This window comes from Ornithorhynchus anatinus, chromosome 4 (genome assembly GCF_004115215.2).
Source record: "Ornithorhynchus anatinus isolate Pmale09 chromosome 4, mOrnAna1.pri.v4, whole genome shotgun sequence".
NCBI classification, from domain to species: Eukaryota; Metazoa; Chordata; class Mammalia; order Monotremata; family Ornithorhynchidae; genus Ornithorhynchus; species Ornithorhynchus anatinus.
The window spans coordinates 74,380,649-74,396,696 of record NC_041731.1 but is presented as its reverse complement, the minus strand read 5'-3'; positions in this window follow the sequence as shown (position 1 = coordinate 74,396,696).

The window sequence follows — 16,048 nt, the reverse complement described above, 5'->3', positions numbered from 1 at the left end:
TGTGTAGGGCTTGCCTTGTAAAAGATGATATATAGTCTTGGTATTCTTTCTATAATCCTGGCATTCTTCAGATTTGTCACTCTAGAGTGCTCTGCTATATCTGTAATCTGATTCATAATCAGATTTTTTATGTATAGGTACCTCAAAAACACAGATGACTATATTTAGCATTATATGTATGACTGTTTCAGAGACTACTGATGGTGTTTATAGCTGGTTTATCTGAAAAGTTTACCCAGTAGATTAGAAAATATCCAGGTCATCAATTTATCTATGGAGAAGCAACATGGCCTAATGGAAAGAACATGGGCTTGAGAGTCAGAGGACCTGTGTTTGAAATCCTGGCTCTGCCATTTGCTTGTTGTGAGACCTTGGGAAAGTTACTTAATTTCTCTAGGCTTCAGTTTCCTCATCTGAAAAATGGCATTTCAATATTTGTCCTCCCTACTACTTTGACTGTGAGCCCATCTGGGACCTGGTGATTTTGAATCTACCTCAGTGTTTAGTACAATGCTTGGCACAAAGTAAACACACAACATAAATGGCAAATTTTTTTATACATATACAAGTGTACTACATGATACAGTGGGATCAGCTTCCTGTAAAATGTAGTTGTGTTGTGATAGGTTACATCATGGATGCATTTTCCCATGAGTTTGGGATAAATTTCTCACAGGTAAATTTAAGATAGCCTCAGAATCTTTGGGAAATTAATATGCAATTCCTTACTTACTAAAATTAATCGATGATTGTATAATCCATATTGATAGAATTCAAATTGTAACACCAAACATTAAATAAATAAGTTTAGTATAATCATGGGTCTTTGCAAAAGGCTACAGAAATAGAGGTTTCTCTGATGACTGGTAGTGTGTTTTCACCTTTAGTGAAGATTTGCCATTCTTAGAATAATAATGATAATAATAATATTGGTATTTGTTAACTGTTTACTATGTGTCAAACATTGCATTAACCCCTGGAGTGTTTAAAAGATAATCAGGTCAGACATAGTTTCTGTCCCACATGGGGCTCAAAGTCCAAGTAGGAAGGAGAACAGATATTTAATCACCACTTTACAGATGAGGAAACCTAGGCACCAAGAAGTTAAGTGATTAAATTAACTGCAGTTCACACAGCAGATAGGTTCTACCACTTGCCTGCTGTGTGACCTTGGGCAAGTCACTTATCTTCTCCGTACCTCAGTTTTCTAATCTGTAAAATAGGGATTAAAAATTTATTCTCTGTTAGTTTTTGACTGCGAGTTCAGTGTGGGGTAGGGGCTGCGCTGATATGATTGTATCTATCCAGAATTTAACTGCATTTTATTGGCACATAGAAAATACTTCACTACCACTGTTATTATTACTATTATTTTGTTATTATCTATTTTGGCCATTCCCAATTATGCCTTAAATTGCCCAAATTCTTCACTGGATAATGACTCCTCTGAATGATATACTTAATTCATTGGCATTTGCATTACCCATTTCCAGAAGAAACTGCTACCTCAGTGAAAGAGCAGTATTGCCTAATGGAAAGAGCACATACCTGGAGTCAGAGGACCTGGATTCTAATTCCAGTTCTGCCAATTTATTTTTCCTGTGGTATTTCTTAAACGCTTACTTTGTGCAAATCACCATTCTCAGCACTGGGGTACATAGAAGATGGGTTGAAAACACACCCCTGTCTTTCACAGAGCTTATAGTCTTACTCCCCATATTACAGTTGAGGTAACTGACACAGAGAAATTAAGTGGCTTGTCCAAGGTCACACAGCAGACAGGTGGCAGAGTGGGATTAGAACCCATATCTCCTAACTCCCAGGTCCAAGCTCTTTCTACTAGACCATGCTGATTCAGCTTGCTGTGTGACCTTAGGCAAGTCACTTGCCTCCTCTATGCCTCAGTTCCCTCAACTGTAAAATGGATATCAATACCTGTTTTCCTTCCTAATTAGACTATGAACCCCATGTGGGAAGGGGACTGACAAACCTGTAACTTTCCCAGCACTTAGAACATTGGTTGTCACATATTATGTGTTTAACAAATACTACAAAAGTATTCAACATCTTGGGTTTTAGCCCAGCAGTCTCTTCCAAGCCTTGAAAATCTAATTCAAATTATGGGCAGAGCTTCAGGATAGAGGAGGCTGGGCTAGATTGATTTACCTTTAGTTCTTGGCCAAAGCATTAGGATAGTTGGAATTTTGCAAACAACATGGGTTATGTGTGTGGAATGGTTGTATTATTTGGTGATGATGATATATAACAATAAAGGATGTATCCCCAGGTTGTATCTTTTGTAGTTGGCTGTAACCTGTAGTCTATATGGAAATTCATACCTATATTTGGGCTGATATACCAGGAAATGTTTCCTGCTCAACAGGCTATGAGGGTTACACAGGCACACACATGCACAAACATGCACACACACATACACAGCACACATACATGCACACCTATTTATATATACACATATATGAAAACATATTTTCCATAGTTTAGTTTGAATGATATTTCCTCTATAGCATGTTATATCTCCATAAATGGAATTCCCTTCTGTTCTGTGAATGCTTACTGAAGGAAGACTGTTGACCAAATCTTCAGATACCATCTAAATAATCCTTTTTATAACACTCCATTTTATTTTGGACTATGTGAAGAGCAAGATGTCATGACATTGAAATGAATTTCATTTGTACATTTTATCCAAAAATAAATGCCAATTTACTTAAGCATGCCTGCAGATAATGTTGCCATTTCAACTATATAACCCTAGATTTGGCCAATTAAATCTAAGGAAAACTGTATAATTTTCCATGAACCAATAGATCTTTCCTGCAGAAGCTTCCAATTTTCATTCCCCGAGCAAAGCCTCGAAATTGAATGTTTTTCCAGTAAATCCAAAGATTAGTTAAGAACAGAAATAATAATACATCCATCACATCAATTTAAAATGATTCATATGTAGAAACATTTAGTTTTGTGATGATGATGATTGGCTTCAGAGAGTAGTTTTATAGTTAGTTTTATAGTAGTTTCTGACTTTATCACCTAAAATATCAACTACAAGTTTACCTATAACCATTTTCCCGCTCTCAGGGTTTCACCTGGAGAGTTTCCAGTACCCTACCCACCTAAACTATGGGAGGGAGAGCCAAGCAGAGGCCTACCCATTCCATTTCTAGCTTGGGCAGTGGCTAGCGAGTGGAAGGCAATCTGCTACAAATCAGGATATGAGCGAGGGGTCCACAGTGAGATAGATGAGATCAAGGTACAGTGAGTAGGGCAGTGGTAGAGAAATGAACGGAGTGTGTTGGGGGTAGTAGGAAATCAATGAGATAAGATAGGAAGGGACAAGGGGATTGAGTACTTTCAAGTCTTAAGGAGTTTCTGCTTGATGGCTAACCGCTGAGGATCTTGAAGAGTGGGGAAACATGAACTTAATGTTTTTTGAGAAAAATGATCTAGGCAGCAAATTGAAGCATTAATTGGAGTGGGCAGAGAAAGGTGTCAGGGAGGTTAGCAAAGAGGCTAATAATAATAACAATAATAACAATATTTGTTAAGTACTTACTATAGCACTGGGGCAGATTGAAGATAAACAGGTTCCAAATGGGATTCACGGTCAAAACGGGAAGGAGAACAGGTATTTAATCCCCATTTAGCTGATGAGCAAACTGAGGCACAGAGAAGTTAAGTGAACTGCCCAAGATCACATTCATTAATTCATTCAATCATATTTATTGAGCGTTTACTGTGTGCAGAGCACTACACTAAGTGCTTGGATTTGGCAACAGAGACAATCCCTGCCCAAAAATGGGCTCACAGTCTAAAAGGGGGAGACAGAGAGCAAAACAAAACAAGTAGGCAGACATCAATACCATCAAGGTAGAATCATAGATATATACACATCATTAATAAAATCCAGTAATAAATAATATTCACAAGTGCTGTGGGGAGGGGAAGGGGGTAGAGCAGAGGGAAGGAGTAGCAACAGTGGGGAGGGAAGGAGGGACAGAGGGAAAAGGAGGGCTCAGTTTGGGAAGGCTTCCCAGAGGAGGTGAGCTCTTAATAGGGCTTTGAAGAGGGGAAGAGTTAGTTTGGTGGATGTGAGGAGGGAGGGCATTCCAGATCAGTGGTAGGACGTGGGCCAGGGGTCGATGGCAGAACAGGCAAGAATGAGGCACAATTAGGAGGTTAGCAGCAGAGGAGTGGAGTGTTCAGGGTGGGCTGTAGAAGGAAGAAGGCAGCTGAAGTAGGAGGGAGCCAGGGGATGGAGAGCTTTGAAGCCAAGAGTGAAGAATTTTTGTTTCATGCAAAGGGTGATAGGCAACCACTGGAGGTTTTTGAGGAGGGGAGTGACATGTATAGAGCATTTCTGTAGAAAGATTATCCAGGCAAGTGGAGGAGCTGGGATTAGAACCCCAGACCTCTGACTTCCAGGACCATATGCTCCCCACTAGCGGGAGGGTGGAGCCTCCATGATAATGCAGTAGTCAAGGCAGATTAGACTGTGTGCTTGGATCAGTGGAGTAACATTTTGTTTGGAGAGAAAATGGTGGATTTTAGCAATGTGAAGGTCAAACCAACCAGATTTGGTGACAGATTGAATATGTGGAATGAATTATTCACTGATTCGTATATGTCTCTTAGACTAAAGTCACTTATGGATAGGCAGTTTATTAAGCCTTAGAAGCAAAGGGAGAAAATAGTCCTACTGGGTTGGATGGACATTCATTCATTCCTTCATTCAATTGTATTTACTGAGCGCTTACTGTGTGCAGAGCACTGTACTAAGCACTTAGAAAGTACAATTAGGCAACAAATAGAGACAATCCCTGCCCAGCAATGGGCTCTCAGTCTAGGAGGGGGAGACAGACAACCAAACAAAACAAGTAGACAGACATTAATAGCATCAAAATAGGTAAATAGAATTATAGATATATACACATTAATAAAATAAATAGAATACTAAGTATGTACATATATACTCAAGTGCTGTGGGGCAGGGAAGGGGGTAGAGCAGAGGAAGGGAGTAGGGGTGATGGGGAGGGGAGAAGGAGCAGAGGAAAAGAGGTGGTCAGTCTGGGAAGGCCTCCTGCAGGAGGTGAGCTCTCAGTAGAGCTTTGAAAGGGAAAAAAGAGCTAGTTTCACGGATGTGAGGAGGGAGGGCATTCCAGGCCAGAGGTAAGACGAGGGTCAGGGGTTGACGATCTGGGCATGTCACTCCCCTTCTTAAACAACTCCAGTGGTTGCCTATCGACCTCCGCTCCAAACAAAAACTCCTCACTCTAGGCTTCAAGGCTCTCCATCACCTTGCCCCTTCCTACCTCTCCTCCCTTCTCTCTTTCTACCGCCCACCCCGCACGCTCCGCTCCTCTGCCGCCCACCTCCTCGCCGTCCCTCGGTCTCGCCTATCCCGCCGTCGACCCCTGGGTCACGTCCTCCCGCGGTCCTGGAACGCCCTCCCTCCTCACCTCCGCCAAACTGATTCTCTTTCCCTCTTCAAAACCTTACTTAAAAATTACCTCCTCCAAAAGGCCTTCCCAGACTGAGCTCCTCTTCCCCCTCTACTCCCTCTGTCATCCCCCCTTTACCTCTCCGCAGCTAAAGTCTCATTTTCCCCTTTTCTCTCTGCTCCTCCACCTCTCCCTTCCCATCCCCACAACACTGTACTCGTCCGCTCAACTGTATATATTTTCGTTACCCTATTTATTTTGTTAATGAATTGTACATCGCCTTGATTCTATTTAGTTGCCATTGTTTTTACGAGATGTTCTTCCCCTTGACGCTGTTTAGTGCCATTGTTCTTGTCTGTCCGTCTCCCCCGATTAGACTGTAAGCCCGTCAAACGGCAGGGACTGCCGACTTGTTCATCCCAAGCGCTTAGTACAGTGCTCTGCACATAGTAAGCGCTCAATAAATACTATTGAATGAATGATGGCAGAACAGGAAAGAAAAAGGCACAGTGAGGAGGTTAATGACAGAGGAGCAAAGTGTGCGGGGTGGGCTGTAGAAGGAGAGAAAGAAGATAAGGTAGGAGGGGGCAAGGGGATGGAGAGCTTTGAAGCCAGTAGTGAGGAGTTTTTGCTTCATAAGAAGGTTGATAGGCAACCACTGGAGATTTTTGAGGAAGGGGGTGACAAGCCCAGAGCATTTCTGTAGAAAGATAATCCGGGCAGAAGAGTGAAGTATAGACTGAAATGGGGAGAGACAGGAGGTTGGGAGATCAGAAGGGAGGCAGGTGCAGTAATCCAGTCAGAATATGATGAGAGATTGTACCAACAAGGTAGCGGTTTGGATGGAGAGGAAAGGGTGGATCTTGGCAATGTTGTGAAGGTGAGACCGGCGGGTTTTGGTGACAGATTAGATGTGTGGTGTGGATGAGAGGAGTCAAGGATGACACCAAGGTTGCGGGCTTGTGAGATGGGAAGAGGAAGAGGGATAACCTTTCAATTTTGAGTAGGAAGCAAATTAAATTTTTCAGGAAGTGTAGCTTTGGGGACAGAAGGCTCCCCCCTGTTTCCATTGATAGTTCAAAAAGTCATTGGCTGGCTTTAGGACATTGTGGAGATGCATAAATCCCCTTATCTAGACTCAGAGTCCAGTGTGGGACCCAAATCCAAAGTCCAAGAGAATATGGTTCAAGAAACATGGGGAAGAAAATGATATGGGAAAGAAATGGATGAGAGAAAGTGAGTCAGAGTGGAAGCAGCATGGCTAAGTAGTAAGAGCACAATCCTCAGTCAGGTTACCTTGATTCATTTTCTTTTATGGTATTTATTAGGTGCTGACTTTGTGCCAGGCACCGTACTAAGAGCTGGGGTAGATACAAGATAATCAGGTTGGACACAGTCCATGTCCCATTTGGGGTTCACAGTGTTAGTCTCTGTTCTACAGATTCATTTATTCATTCATTCAATTGTATTTCTTGAGTGCTTTACTATATGCAGAACAGGGTATTGAGCACTTGTAAAGTACAATTCAGCAACAAATAGGGACAATTTCTGCCCACAGTGGGCTCATAATCTAGAAGGGAAGACAGTCATCAAAGCAAGAAAACAGGCATCAATAGCAGCATTATAAATAATTATAATTATAGATATGATAATAATAATACTTATGGTATTTGTTAAGTGCACACTATATGCCAAGCACTGTTCTAAGTGCTGGAGTAGATGCACGGTAATAAGGTTGTCCCATGTGGGTCTCACAGTTTTAATCCCTATTTTATAGATGAGGTAACTGAGGCACAGAGAAGTGAAATAACTTGCTCGAGGTTGCATAGCGGACAAGTAGCAGATCCAGGATTGGAACCCAGGCCTTCTGACTCCCTTATCCATATTCTAAACACTAGGCGATGCTTCTCAAACAGGATTGGTTCTAGTTCCTTTTATGCCATTTACCTGCTATGTGGCCTTGGACAAGCCATTTAACTTCTCTGTGCTCAGTTTCTTCATCCAAGAAATAGTAATAAAATGCCCATTCTCCCTTCCATTTAAACTGTAAAACCTGCGTGAGGCAGAGACCATGTTATGGAAAATTCCATGTGGTATCATTACTATTATAATACTATTTTTATTATTAGTAGTAGTAGTATGTAAGAAGGCCTAAATCTATCTTAACTCCCTAATTCAGTGATTACAAAAGTTAAACTACATAGACTGTCTCTAATTAATTGCAATATTCCTCTAAAACCTCAGGCCACCAAGGAGGTAGAAATGTGGCCTCAATTTTCTTTTTCTTTTTTTTTTCTTTAAAGATCAACTAAAGTGAGCTTTAACAGCCAACTATTTATATTTCTTTCTTGGATGACTGAAATTTTGTTTCAAGCTTGAATGATTTCCAAACCACTAATCTTAAAAAAAAATCAATAATAATGAATCGGTTAAGCCGGCAACTTTTTACAAGTTAATTCTGATCAATGAAATAATTTATTTCTAAAGCTTAAGCACAGTTTTACAAAACAGTAGGTGTCTTGTGTACTGATAGTGTTACTGCTAAACAGGAAAAAAACAATAAAGTGTCTTCTTTTTAACTGTGTATGCTTTATATGAGGGGAATATTTAAAAATACCAATGAGTATCAATATCAGTGGGTGTATGTTCAGTTGTTGAAAAGTGAAACATTGTATTTAATGAGTATGGGGTCTTTGAAATGGACTTTTAAATGAGAACAATGGTTTATGCTCAACAGAGATGTTCTCATTTCCAGAGATCTAACCAGAATTTCATAAATGTCTCTACTTTAGACTGACAGGATCTTGGTCTGGGATGCTCAATCCCCAGTTGCACTTCCCTTTTATCATGGCGTTCCTTTTTCTTTCTCCCTGCGTCAGGTTCTCGTAATAACAAAGCATTGCCTCATCGGTTCCCCCACAAAGGCAGGGAAAAGAGCTGCTGCTTCTTGATGAAAAGATTAACTGAACTGCGCTTTTCATTTCAAAGAGTTGTTCCTTCCGCAGTTCAAGCAGTGCATAACCTTTCTGGACACAGGGAGTCAGAGTCTTCAGTGTCCCGGTTAACCTCATGAGTGTCATTTAGAATCTTTTGAGAGCTTCATTTCCTCTTTGAAGACATGGAGAATGACATTTAGTATGCTTAAATTGTAATTTGTTAAATGGCATTCCAGTGGTCCCAAAGACTTAAAATGGAGTTTAAAGGTACTTAAAAATCTTTAGACACAAAGAGAGCACTTTCAGCTCTTTCACAATCAGCTCTTTCATCATTTCTCTTTATCTGTTACATCATTCACACAATCTCTCTTCCTATAAAAGCTAACCACTCCAATGTGCCTTACCCTTGACTCTCCCACCACCTCTCCCATCCTTACTGTGGAGCCTTCCTACTGTTTGAAACACTCTCTCCCTTCAAAAATATTCCCTGTCATATTTCTCACTATTTTCAAAGTACTCCTAAAAACCCACTCCTTCAAGAGGCATTAATTAATTATTCTCATCCTCAGGTCCCATAAATTTAAAACAGTGTCATTCACTCTTATATTTAGTAGTGGCAGTAATAAGCAATAGTATTTATTAAGTGCTTCCCGTGTGGAGAGTATTGTACTAAGTACTAAGAAAATATATATTAGAATTAACCACGGGTCCTATCTATCTGGAGGCTCACAGTCTAATAGTAAAAAAGGAAAGGAAATTGGCCAAAGACACAGATTTGCCTCTAGACTGTAAGCTCTTTGTGGGCAGGGGACATGTCTACCAACTCTATTATACTGTACTCTCTCAAGTGTCTGGTATATTGCTCTGTACACAGTAAGCATTCAATAAATACCACTGGTTTACTGGGGCACATAGAGATGAAACCAATATTCCACTTAGACTGTAAGCTCGCTGTGGACAGAGAATGTACCTGTTATATTGTGTGCTGAACTCTCCCAAACACTTAGTATCATGCCCTAACACATTAAGCATTTAATAAATAGGATTGATTGATTGATTAAAAAACCTGAAAACACAAAATATGATCTGTAGGGTGCTGTGGCTAAAGAATTCATTCAATAGTATTTATTGAGTGCCTACTATGTGCAGAGCACTGTACTAAGCACTTGGAATGAACAAGTCGGCAACAGATAGAGACAGTCCCTGCCGTTTGACGGGCTTACAGTCTAATCGGGGGAGACGGACAGACAAGAACAATGGCAATAAATAGAGTCAAGGGGAAGAACATCTCGTAAAAACAATGGCACTAAATAGAATCAAGGCAATGTACAATTCATTAACAAAATAAATAGGGTAATAATATACAGTTGAGCGGACGAGTACAGTGCTGAGGGGATGGGAAGGGAGAGGGGGAGAAGCAGAGGGAAAGGGGGAAAAGAGGGTTTAGCTGCGGATAGGTGAAGGGGGAGTGGTAGAGGGAGTAGAGGGAGAAGAGGAGCTCAGTCTGGAGCTCAGTCTAAAGAAGTTGAATTTCAAGCTCCTTGCAACTCAGACTCCACAGTCACAACACTGGTTTCAATGACCGCTGCAGCAGCTGCTGTCCCAGGCTTCCTTCTGTTTGGTGGAAGTGGTGCCAGGCTGTGGCTGCTTTTCTCTGTTCCTCTGGGGAGGTGGAAGGTGAGGCTTGGTAGGGGTTCTTCAGATTGTGTTGAGGCAATGTGACCTTTTGGTAGAAGGGGATATCCAGAGCCTGGTGACCCATGATGTAGCAGACAGAAGATTAGCCTGAACTTCTTTTGGAGAGAGAGAAGCACAGCAAATGACCAGCCATGGCTTGATTTTATGTGGTTCACGATGCTTAGGGTGGGCCTGCCTCGTTACTCCTCTCTCTCCTCTTCTAGATGGTCGTGTGAGCTCTCCGGATTCTGCCACATGGGTCCTGAATTCTGCCATGCCCTCCACATGGCCAACCTCATGGACTAGCTCTACATTTTACTTTGTAGTTACTTAGATCTCAACTTACATTAAATTACATCTTTTTCTATTTATCTCACCATGCTCCGTTGTCAGTTGTAGTATGACATTCTGCTACTTGTAAGTAATTTATGACTTTTTAGCTCCTCCATTAGATTGTAAACTCCTTAAAGGCAGGGATCATGGGTCCTGTGTTCTGCAAATAGAGGACACTTGATGAATACCATTGAATGACTGATTGTTTAATTGATTCTATTTTCATTAACCATCTCCCAAACACTTAGTACAACGCTATTCATAAAGGATGCACTGAATAGCACTATTGCTTGATGAATTACCATGACAAAATCCACACTGAAGCAAGGCAATATAGTAATTATTAGCTGGAAATAAGCAGGACAAATAAGAGAACCCTGAAGTGAATCAATATGAAACATGACCATTCAATGTGAATAGCTTTATGTAACCTTTGGACAAAAAAGAAAGAAGGTCTATCCCAGCTGGGTAGATTGGAAACAGTGTATACCCTGGATAAGCAAGGGGCCAAATGTTGATGTTTTCAATATGAGCGTTTTGGGCCTATCTGAACACCTAATAATAAAATTCTTACCAGATAAATTTTATTTCCTTTGATGATAGAGTGACAAGTTATAAGGATGAGAGAAAAATAAGAAATATAATCTTAATAGATTTTCATGTTGTGCCTCATTTTGTATTCATCAATGAATGAGGAAAACTCACCCCAAAATTGTTTTAAAAGGATGTGCAACTGGCAGCAGGATCAAAGTTAATTGGGGATGATTAGTGGATTGGAGTCAGTCTGAATGAACATATCCTGGGACCGTGACCTTTGTTAACACCAAACAATGGGTTACTAGTTAATGCATTGAGTCTTACTCTGTGCATTAAGTGCATTGGGAAGTGCAGTAAAGTTCTTGGACATGATTCCTATCCTTGAGGAGCTTACAATCAAGTTAAGAAGAAATATATTAAAATAAATTATAGGCAGGAGCACAGATGGCAGCAGAGTTTGTAGATATGTATAAAATGCCTCAGGGTAAGAGTTGTGAGAATAATGAGAATCCAACAGTAAGAATTCAACCCAATTTTCTTGTATCCACCCAGGCATTTAGTACGGTGCCTGGCACATAGTAAGTGCTTAACAACAATAGCTATTATTATTATTATTATTATTGTAAATATTTAGGTAATGCAGAAGTACTAAAATGGCTTTAGTGTCAGGGAAAGGGTGGGGGAGTGTAGATTAATCAGGGAAGTGGCGGAGCTGGGACTAAAAACCACAAACTGACCTCTAACTCACAAGCCTGTGCAGTTGCCACAAGGCCATGTTGTTTCTCTTAACAGCCACTGAACAATTTTAGGAGTGAGTAGGTGTGTCCAAGAGTATGTTTTAGAGAAATGATTCAAGCAGCACAGTATGGATTGGAGAGGGGAGAGACTGGAGAGAGGTGCACTCAGAGATTGCAAGTGACCCTAAATTAAGTGAAAAAGCTAAACCATGGGAGATAAGAATAATCTTTATCATGACCTTTAAATAAACCAGGTGACATAATGGGCAAAGTTAAATCAGCAATTTAGTACTACTGTTAAATTTTAAAGTTATGCTCTGCATAACTGTGACTTAAAAGGCAGGGGAAAAATTTACATTGCTTCCAAAGTATTGAGCATTAACTCTGCCACTTCAACGCGTCCCAGCCTATAGTCTGAAACTAACGAAGAAAGGTTTCTGTGTTTAAGCAGAAATCTAGAAAAAACAATAATTTAGCTACATCAGGTAAATTTTCATAAGAAAATATTAAAATGCAGAAGGAATGAATGAGAAATAAGTGCATGCAAATCTAGTGTTGTCTGCCTATATCTAAAGATGGCAAAAATGGAGTGAAAAAAACACCCAATGTTCTGGAAATAATGCTCTATAAACTCATTTTAAGACAAATCATGAAGTAATTTCAGATTCTTATTTAAATTAAAAATTTCACTTGCATCGTTTCAGGCTAATAACATTAATTTAATAATTCATCTGGAAGGTTTTGAAACTCACAGAAAACAATACTACAGATTTTCTGGATTGTAATATTTGGAATAGATGCTCTCTTCAACATGACCATTACTAATTCTTGGTAGTTTCTGAGACCTTTTTTCAGTAGATGAATTTGAATGAATTTGGCCTTTTCATAATTTAAAACATTTTATTTTTTTCTGTCTACTTGTAATTCACTTGCAGAATGTTTTAAATTTCAGTATTAGAACTTTCAGCAACATTGAAATCCAATAAAAATTTTTATGCATTTTCCTCTGAACATATTTTAAAAATTTCAAGCCTTGATGGAAATTTGCCATTTAAATTGATTTTTCCCTTCTTCATTTTTTTCTTGGAATTTCCATTTCAGACAGGTGAATTCACATTTGACCATATTTATTAAGTGCTTAGAACAGTGCTCTGCACATAGTAAGTGCTCAATAAATACGATTGCATGAATGAATTAAAAGTATCCTCTTTCAATTGGCACTGACTTCAATGCATCCATTTTGATAGCTTCTATACTATTAACTAATCTTATCTAATCTAAACTAATCTAACTGTGAGAGATGATCAGAGATCAACCTGTGAAATGGTAGCCAGTCAGTCAACGGTATGCATTTATTCTCCTTCTAGACTGTAAGCTCCTCTGGGCAAGCAAAGTGTCTGCTAAGTCTTGTAGTAATCTCTCTCAAGATCTTAGTATAGTATTCTGCACACAGTAAGTGCTCAATTAAAATGACTGATTGACTGATTTAGCGTTAACTGCATGCCGAGCATGGTATTATGCATTTGATTGGGTAAAATACAACAAAGTTGGTAGACTTTCCTTGCGCTCAAGGAACTACCAGGGTTAATATTTATTTTCAAACAAAGCTGCATCCATGAATTCAGAAGGACAGACCTGGGGATAATTTAGTATCTGAAAAAAAAATCCCAAACTACTATATTGCTTAAAGGCATGTGTGTTCATTCAATTGTACTTAGTGAGTGCCTACTGTGTGCAGAGCACTGTGCTAAGTGCTTAGAAAGTACAGTTCAGCAACAGATAGAGACAATCCCTAACCAACAATGGGCTCACCACCTAGAAGGGGTCCCAGTTGAAATGACCATTGATTTTAGTGATTTTAAAAGTGTCCTTTCTTGTCCAAGTGCAACACATGTATGTCTAAAGGCTCAGTGGAAAGAGTCCGGCTTGGGAGTCAGAGGTCATGGGTTCAAATCCTGGCTCTGCCACTTGTCAGCTGAGTGACTTTGGGCAAGTCCCTTCATTGCTCTGTGCCTCAGTTACCCCATCTGTAAAATGGGGATGAAGACTGAGAGCCCCACGTGGGACAACCTGATCACCTTGTTTCCTCCCCAGTGCTTAGAACAGTGCTTTGCACATAGTAAGTGCTTAACAAATGCCATCATTATTATTATTATTATTAAAGACCATCAACCAAGATCTGTAATTTTCTCTATATTAGCAAGGTACCACCTTTATTAAAATTGTATAGCAACACCTTATTCGCCTGAAGAATATAACCTTTGCTTCTCCTTTCTGTATTTTCTCACTTAGGGTCCTAATCTTATGTATCAAGAATATGAGAATCTTATATAATGAGATTGAGAATTATGCTTATGAGAAGCAGTGTGGCTCAGTGGAAAGAGCACAGGCTTGGAATCAGAGGTTGTGGGTTCTAAACCCAGCTCCTCTGCCACTTGTCAGCTGTGTGACTTTGGGCAAGTCACTTAACTTCTCTGTGCCTCAATTCTTCATCTGTAAAATGGGGGTGAAGACTGTGAGCCCCACGTGGGACAACCTGATTACCTTGTATCTACCCCAGCACTTAGAACAGTGCTTGGCACATAGTAACAAATACCATCATCATGTTTTACATCGAACATACTAACATCTTATTTTTCCAAAAACTGAATTTTTGACCAAAATTTTAGAAGTCTATAAAGGAAACCTAAGCAAGCTCCTAAGAATTTTTTCAATATATTTTATAATAATAATAATAATAATAGTATTTATTAAGCACTCACTATGCATCAAGGACTATACTAAGGGCTGGGAAAGATACAAGATAATCAGGTCTGACAGTCCCTGTCCCACATGTGACTCACCTTGTAATGGGGAGGAAGAACTACTATTTAATCCCCATTCCCAGATGAGCAAGTTTAGGCACAAAGAAATAACATATTTTACCCAAGCTCATACAGCGCGAATGTAGCAGAGTTGGAATTAGAACCCAGGTCCTCTGACTCCCAAATCCATGCTCTTTCCATTAGACCATGCTGCTTCTTATTACAACTGGGCATTTAGAAATGAAACTAAGCTCCGATTTAAGCACTGAAACAGTTGATAAAACTTTATAGAACAGGAAACAATTATGAACAGTGTGTTTTGTAGTGTCCTAATGGAGTTTTATCAGCTGCATCTCAGCAGAAAACTGGGAGTTAATTGGTTCTAAACAGAGTAGTATGGAACTCTGAGGTCCAGAATGGAGCAGCTCTTTTGGAACAGAAGCTGCATAGTATCCTGAGATAGACACACATGGGAAAACACTGCCAGATGCTGCAAACAAATAAAATAACTGGTATTACAATGAAGAACAGCCTCTGTAATCATTTATATTTTTCAGTGCTGTAACAGGGAACCTAGAAATGCTGATAGATTGTTTAAGAATATTTTTTAAAGTCAATTTGACTAGGGACAGTGTCCAAATCAATGTGCATGCATTCTTCTTGGCACTTCAGTGCTTCAAGTGTTGGAAAAGCTAAATAAGTAGTATAGATCAATCGAGTGATCATACACATGCAGGTGCTAACTCTTCATTGGTATGGTTAGTGTATCATTCATTCCAGGTGGAAAATCTATTCTTGATTTTTAGTAGACAGATCACCTGATTGTGTTTTTATCCAGATATTTGCGTATAGTCCTAAAAAAATCCAGAAAAATGTGTGCAAGCTTTCCAGCAATTGAATTATCTTTTATGATACAGCCAATCAAATTGGCCTCAATCTCTGTGCTGTACTTACTGTTAATGGTAAAATACCCCTATTTTCAACCAAAATAAAGTGGTCCACCTAATTATATCCTATGCTTGATTGAAAGATAAGCACTGCTAATCATACCTTTTTTTTAAATTATGCTTGAACAATACCCAGGAGACCAACAGCTATGGCTCCATATGGCCATATAATTCACAATCATAGCTTCATCAGCACCAAGGGACTCTTCCAAGTTGCTTACAGCATTTTCCCTGGCAGGGTTGGTTTCTAACTTATGTTCCTAGTATTGTGTGAGACTATACTTCACTATATCTTTATAATCAATCAACTAGTCAGTAATATTCATTGAGCACCTATCGGGATTGGGAGAGTACAATACAATAGAGTTGGTAGACACAATCCCTGATCACAAGGAACTTACAGTCTAGGGAAAGACAGAAATTGAAATAAAATATGGATTTTTTTGATACATGTTAAACATTCACTACGATCTAGGCATTGTATTAAGCACTGGGGTAGATAGAAGCTAATCAGGTTGGACACACCCCAAGTCCCACAAGGGACTCACAATCTTAATCCTGATTTTCCAGATAAGGTAACTGAGGCACAGAAGAAGTTAAGTGATTTGCCCAAGCTCA